This window comes from Lactuca virosa, chromosome 4 (assembly GCF_052849685.1).
Source record: "Lactuca virosa cultivar CGN04683 chromosome 4, Lactuca_virosa_CGN04683_v6, whole genome shotgun sequence".
Taxonomy (NCBI): Eukaryota; Viridiplantae; Streptophyta; class Magnoliopsida; order Asterales; family Asteraceae; genus Lactuca; species Lactuca virosa.
Genome location: NC_136429.1, coordinates 158,520,684 through 158,528,422, shown reverse-complemented (window position 1 = coordinate 158,528,422; position 7,739 = coordinate 158,520,684). Strand labels below are relative to the sequence as shown.

The 7,739-nt window shown below is 40.9% G+C and overlaps 1 non-coding gene across 1 annotated transcript; it reads right to left on the bottom strand.

Annotated features, from left to right (window-relative positions):
• Nucleotides 1–6,429: 6,429 nt before the first annotated feature.
• LOC145110131 (small nucleolar RNA R71) lies at nt 6,430–6,536 on the bottom strand. Its single transcript, XR_013709511.1, has one exon. It is a non-coding gene; the product is annotated as a small nucleolar RNA R71 (small nucleolar RNA).
• Nucleotides 6,537–7,739: the final 1,203 nt, after the last annotated feature.

Sequence of the window (7,739 nt, the reverse complement as noted above, 5' to 3'; positions counted from 1 at the left end):
AATCCATATTTCATGCAAGAACCCGGCCTATGACTTTTCCCGTTTTACCCTTTGACTCCAAAAGGCAATTCAAAGGTTTAGATATCATAACCATCATTACCTATTTCCAAAAGGTTTAAACATCGCCTCTTTAAGGCCCAAAGCCTTTATACAATCGACTTCCGGCCCACGGCCCTGAATCACAGAATGATCCCGAACAGGGTGTTACAACTCTCCCTCACTTAAATTAGATTTTGTCCTCGAAATCATTCCTTACTATCTCCTTTACCGAACTAAATGATCCTGAATGAACTCCCTGAATCCCAAAAATGACTGGGGAATTCACCTCGCTCTGATGACCTCCCACCCTTACTGATGTCGAACCCAAAATAACAAATATCACAAGCCCTAACGAAGAATGAACCTCAACTTTTCCCCTAAGCCAACGAGCATCCAACCGTTATACCTGAAATAGAAAACCCTGAACAATGTAGGACTCCTAGATAGACTGAATCAGTCAAAACTGTTCCCACAAAGACCCAACTTCACAACCCGAACCGAACAAAACTATCCGTCCTAAACAAATTTATAGATACCCAAAAACATATACACCCCGACCACCTACCAGATCCTTGATAAAAGTCGACCCTAACATACGATGGCCTTCCAATAATCGAACCCACCATTAGCAGAACTCACATACTGACGAAGGACGAATCCTTGCTCTTGCTGATCTTAACCAATAAAGGAGAACCATCACTACTCAGCTCAAAACCAGGAATCCAATACCTTATCTGACTTCCTGACATATAAAATCATTCGAAAACACAACCAATATGGCTCCACTTTGCAATCTAATTTGAACAAAATTCTTACGACCCTAAATTATCCTGCTGAACCACATTCGCATTTTCGATCTATCCAATATCTTTTGAACTCCGAGTTGATCCACCAATTATCTGAAGCGTCAGATTCCCGACCGGTTGCTGAAACCGACATCCTTTCAAATGACTATACCACGAGACTTTATTCAAGAGTCTGTCTTGCCAAGCTACTCTAACCTACTTGTATATAAGGCTTCAACAGCCCTCCTATTCCAACCATGGATATCATAACCAACCATCGCACTGATGCAATGTAACTTACTTTGCTATAAAGAATGTTACACATCCACCTGTAGTCTTACATCACGACCGACCCCATACGGCCCACATCGTTCCTTGATTCCACGAATGTTATGACCTTCCCACAGTCTCACAACACCTCTATTACTACCTATCAACCTAGTAAATGTTGCGACCACCCCACAGTCTTATAACACTTCTATCACTACCTGTTAACCTAGTGAATGCTACGGCCATCCCGTAGTCTTACAACACTTCCATCACTACCTGCTAACCTAGTGAATGCTACGATCACCCCGCAGTCTTACAACACTTCCACACTACCTGCTAACCTAGTGAATGCTACAGCCACCCCGCAGTCTTACAACACTTCCGCACTACCTGCTAACCTAGTGAATGTTACGACCACCCCACAAACTTACAACACTTCCACACTACCTGCTAACCTAGTGAATGCAACCCCCCCTCGTAGTCATACAAGACTTCCACACTGCCATGGACCCAACACATGGTCTTATCGTGCATCTACCATACCAACCATAATCATCATGAGTCCAAACCTCATCCGACTATACCCCAATCAGGTGTTTAGGTTATGCTTCGAACCCTAAAGCCTTCATCAGACAAGAACATGCAAAGATTCTTTAACACAATCCCTCAACCTGAAACTAATCACATAACCTCCATGCGCCACCACTAATGCGCAAGGTAACCTGAAATCTCATTCCTTGTGCAATCCCTTAGTACAAGCGGTTCTCCCCCACTTGGATTCAACTGCGCTCTTTCCAACCACAAAATTGATATATTTCCAATCTATATCGCAACCTGACTACTCGAAGTTGCCGACAACCTAAGCCCACAAGTACTAGCGTTTCATTACTAGCCAATCCTAGCGAACACACACCTGCCAAACTTAAATGAATACTCCCCGAAATCTCAACGAGCTCAATAATCCCGAGCACTTTCCACTGAATCCACTATAAGTCCTTGGTGACTTTATCAGATGACGAAGAACAAAATCTCAACTATCGAAATGGGTACCCAACCAATTCAACGACCTACTTGCACTAGAGTAATTCCCATGTGAACCTGCAACTGACCACACTTCGAAGGTATGAACTTGACAATTACCGATATTACACCCACGATCAAACCAATTCCTCATTGCCTCGTATTCTCGAATGACCCCTATAATTCCTGCATTCAAACCCAACATGCCTACCTTGCAGATTCCTTGAGTTCCTTGTTGTACCACCAAAGATCGAACTAGTTATTGGTCTTCTCTCATGTAAAGCTTGCTCTGACAGTGGTCAATGCCTCCCACATCGACATCCATAACCGGATCACCCGAAAATCTTCTAAGCACGGCTCTCAGTATGCAAAATGACATAAGAAGATTCTCAAAATAAAATATTGCGCCGTCAACTGGTGGAACTCGGATCTTCTCAGCCCGTGGCTGCAATGACCGGCTCCTCACCATGGGGACATCCACTCTTCCCTCATGACCATCAGTGATACTCAAAGTAACTGGAGCAGGTACACACACTGCCTCACCCCACAATATCATACAGTCGGTCTTTTCGTGGCCCACCTGGTTGCGGTGGAAACATAACGGACTCGTCCCCCGGGGACAATCTCTGTTGACCTGACCAAGCCTGCCACACTTATAGTAACATGAACCCCTAAATCAAAAAACTCCATCGTGCCGCTTCCCGTACGTGTTGCACTGACCTTGGCCTTGCTGGCCTCTCACTCGCTGATCAAAAGTCTTGAGTCTCTTCACAGGACCCCCAACTGTCTGCACCTGCTTTGGTTTCCTCTTCCCTAGGTGCTCCAAATCAATATCCCACTCTTGGGCTCTAGCTATCATGTCCTCCAAATCCGACAAACTGAAAAGCTGAAAAACTCCCTTATATGATCTTGCAACATATCATGGTACTTTGTCATCTTCATCTCCTCGTCTGTGGCATATTGCGAAACCAAAAGATCCCTCTCCCTAAACTTGTCAGTGATCTCTATCACAGTCTCATTCGTCGGTTAAGGTCTTGAAACTCCCTCGCCAACTGCTTCACCTCAATAGCAGGTGCAAACTCTGCCCTAAACCGGGTCACAAACTCCTCCTGAGTCATCGTCTCAATGGAATCGCCTCCCAAAGCGAAGTCCACCTCCTCCCACCAATCTTGGGCTCTGTCTTTCAGAAGACAAGAAGCGGTCTGACCTTCGACCTCTCGGGGTAGAAGCTCGACCAAAAAGTGTTCACCATGTCCGCTAACCACCTCTTACCAGCAATAGGGTCCTTCTCCCCAAAGAACTCGGGAACTCCACAAGCACGAAACTAGCGGAAGGAAAGAGTGATAGTCCCCACAATAGCCAAAATCTTCGTACGTAACGTGCCCAGGCGCTCATCAAAAATCTCCATAATCCCTTCCTTGACCAAACCAAAGATCACATAAGTCTACTCCAAAATGTTGCGGGTGATCTCCGACGAGATGAAGTCCCACGTCTGCTCATCCATCGGTTCAATGCCAACACTCGAGCGTAAACCAGAGCCTGAACCTCCTCCACGAGTGCTCATCACCATACTGAAAAGCAACTATACAATAATCATTAAATACTCAAATAACCCTCTTCCCATATGCTTCCTAGATTCTCTGTGACTCCCCTCGATTCGAGTATTGATCCTATGTTTTCACTAGTACATGCCCAATACTACCTTTCACACCTACCCATACTTTCCTCAAGAGTTATCTCGAATCCTACAAGTCACCTTCTTAAATCGGTACTCCAAGTACCTGCTAAACAGCGCAACCTAACCTGCTAAAGCACTTCCTAGGCTCTCCTAGGTTCCCGACCTCACCCTGCCATCAGTTGCTGAAAAACTACCAATAATGTCAGCTAACCACTTCATGAATACAATCACATGCAACAAATCTTAGATAATCCTTCGAGTAAAAACCCTACAACGGTTGGACTCAGACAAGAGCTGCGCAATAGAGTCAAATCCATCACTCTGAGATTATTTAACCTTTGTAACATATGGCTTAACATATTCACTTAATAGTTAACTCACATCACTAAGAGTTCCACAAAGCACAAAGAAAGCAACATTCGTGTAGTAACACTCCAAGCCATAAAACAACCAAGGGGCATCCCACACTTGCTCTCACTTCTGGTTTCCTTATGCATACAAATTATACACAATCCATGATCAAATAGACTATTTGATATTGCCATATTTATACATATTTTTAGGCAATATTTGAATACATTTTTAAACATATTTTGGTTATTTGTATGGAATAATGGTACTTATAAGATTAAATTGTATTTTGCAGCCAAAATAAGTCATTTTGAAGAATAAGGACTAAAAGTGGAAAAAGAAGAAACTTTGGAGGCTTGGAAGAGTAAAGAGAAGAAAACCTACGAAAACAGCTGGATCCACGTCGTGGACATCACTTACACGACGTGGAAAGTAAAATTCTGGAAGATGAGTACGCGCAAAGTCGAAATCCTTGCCCGATAAGGATTCCTCTAAGTCCACGACGTGGAGCCCTATTCCACGACGTGGAATGCAATTTCATGACAAGTATATATATATATATATATATATATATATATATATATATATATATATATATATATATCTTTAACACTTACGGGTTTGGAGGTTGGTTTTTGGAAGAATAGAGTTCCAGAAGTCGTTTTTCTAGAAGATTATAAGTCAAAAAACCCAGAATTTCAACCAAGGAAGAGGAAGGAGATCATACTTTGTTTATAGTTTGGTACATTACTATGTCTTTGAATATAAAGTTTGTTAGTGTAATTGCTTTGATGAGTAGCTAAATCTAGCTGCTTATGGTAACTAGATGAAGCTGGAACTCATGGTTTGTTTATATTAGTTTAGACTTTTCTAGTTGGTTAATGTCTTGTGTTTGATTGTTTACATAGCTCCAATTCTATCTAATAAATGATTATGTTTTAAATTATGTGTGACCATGCATAGCTCTACATGAATTAATTGAACATTGGTAAATTTGGAATTGAATTGCTAATAATATTTTAATTGGTAACCAACAAGAATTGTCATAATTAATACTTGAACCATTGAGGGAAAGTGGATTCAAACTAACAGAAGTGTTTTATAATTTGATTGAATAGTGTTGATAAATTAAGTTCATCTAAACTTGCAAAATTAGATAAAAACTCATTTTACTTTAGTTAGAATTTTAGATTAATTTAATAGTAAGTAGGTTAAATAATTGATTTTGTTCCCTGTGTTCGATACCCGACTTTTGTGTTATACTATCTGCGAGGGGTACACTTCCCTGAGTCGAATAGCTAGTAGGAGAGTAGGTAAAATTAGGTGTAGCTATTTTAGACACATCAAGTTTTTGGTGCCGTTGCCGGGGAACGACTTATTTGATTGTTAATTTATTTGATTTGAGTTAATCGATCCTTTTTGTGGGGTAAAACTTGCAAAAAGTTAATTTTTTGCATTGATTTTTGTTTCATCTCTGAGACCACGACGTGGACCTTAAGTACACGACGTGGGTTCAGTTAGGAAGGTATTTTTAGTATTTTTAATTTTAAGTTTTTGTTCATCTTTACGTTTTTATTTTTGTTTATTTTGCAGTAGTTCATGACCAGAGGTTCCAACAAACCTTTGGTACCACCACTTGAAGATCCAGAGTCGGCCCTTCACAAAAAGACAGATAAAAACGTGAAAGAATACCAACCACCAAAGAGCTCACCATTTAAAGACCTTAAATCGGTATTTGGAAAGAAGTAAGGGAAGAAAGTGGGAGAGTCAAGTACATCTTCGAAGGACAAAAGTAAGATTGAAGATCTTCATCAAATACCTAGTCCACAAGAATCCGAATAGGAGTCCGAAACTGAATTCGAATTAGAGAAAAGCGAAACGGGAGACGAGCCAGAAAACGAAATGGCGAATATTGTGGATATGTCCATAGGAGCATATAAGAAGCGGATAAGAGACGATGCTGGTCCTGGTTTAGTACAACCTACAATTCCCGCCACTGCAACATTCGAGTTGAAAGGGAACATTCTTACTGCACTTAAGGATGTACCATTTTCTGGGAAGGATCATGAGGATGCTTACAAGCATTTAGATGAAGTTAATGACATTGCAGATTATTTCAATATCCCAAATGTTCCAAGAGAGACTGTGTTGTTAAGGATGCTTCCCGTTACTTTTAAGGGAGCTGCAAGAGACCAGTTGAAAGCACTTCCACCCGGTGCAATTACTACTTGGGCACAGATGTGTGAGCAATTCTTGGAACAATTATGCCCACCATCAAAAATATCTAAACTCAAGAAGGCAATAGCCAACTTTGAGCAAAATCCGGGTGAATCACTTTATGAGGCATGGGAGTGTTATAAAGGGTTACTAAGGAATTGCCCTCAAAATGACCTTAACATACAACAAGAGGTGTTTATCTTTTATGACGGGGTGAATGTCATGACAAGGCAACTCCTTGATTCTCAAGGACCACTTACTAAGAAACATTTGGGTGAAGTAAAAGAGTTGATGGAAGAGTTCTCATGTATTCTTGTGAATACCATAATCCAAGACATGATGGAGCTAAAGGATTTGGGGAGGAAATTATGAGGACATGGTTGTTGTACTAGCTATGCTTGATACCATGGATAAAAGAATGACCAAGATGGACCAATCAATTCATGCAATTAGAGTTGGTTGTGAAAGGTGCAATGGTCCACACTTAACAAAAGATTGCCACTTGGATGAACATGGAAATAAAAAGGTGCAAGTTTGCTACTCAAGTGGGGACAAGTATGATGAAAATTGGAGGAAACCAAAAAGGGAGTGGTTACCATATGACGAATACAAGAAGCAAAAAGAAGAGAAGTATAGACAGATTGACCGAGGCTTCTACCAAAAAGAACAACCACCTCCCGAGAAAAAAGTTGATCTTGAATCTATGTTACATAGATTTATGGAGGTTTCTGAGAAAAGGAACGATGAAACAGATGTAGTGATAAGGGAACATCATAATATCATGTAGGAACAACAAGCCTTGCTAAGGAATCGCCAAGCATCGATCCAAAATATCGAAGTCCAACTAGGTCAACTAACTACTCTAGTACAAGATAAATTATCTCCAAAAATCCCCGAGAAAAAAGCCTCAATCACATGTCATGGTAATAGAAACCGAAGAGGATACCATTTCTGAGTTCCTTGAAGCACTAGAAGTCAATCCAACTCAGTCCGAACCAAATCCGAAGAAGAGATTTGATTCGGAACTATTATATGTCCAAGTTTCAATATTGAAAATTTTTCTCGAAGAATGTAAACTTGCTGAAACACTGAAACCACGACGTGGAGTTCCAATTTCCACGACGTGGAATAGGTGTGATTAGAAAAACTTGGATAATGTTCCTACTTATCGTCCTCCTTTACCGTTTCCTTCCCGAGCCAATATCCATCCACTGCAACAGGAGCATCTGAAATTTATGCAACAAGTGAAGGGTATTCCAATAAATACCCCTTTCATTGATTCGTTATCTAAAGTTCCCGAGTATGCCAAGTTTTTGCAAGATTTAATCACTACTCGCCAGCAGCTAGAGAAGGATTCCAAGGTAATTCTAAGTGAGCAG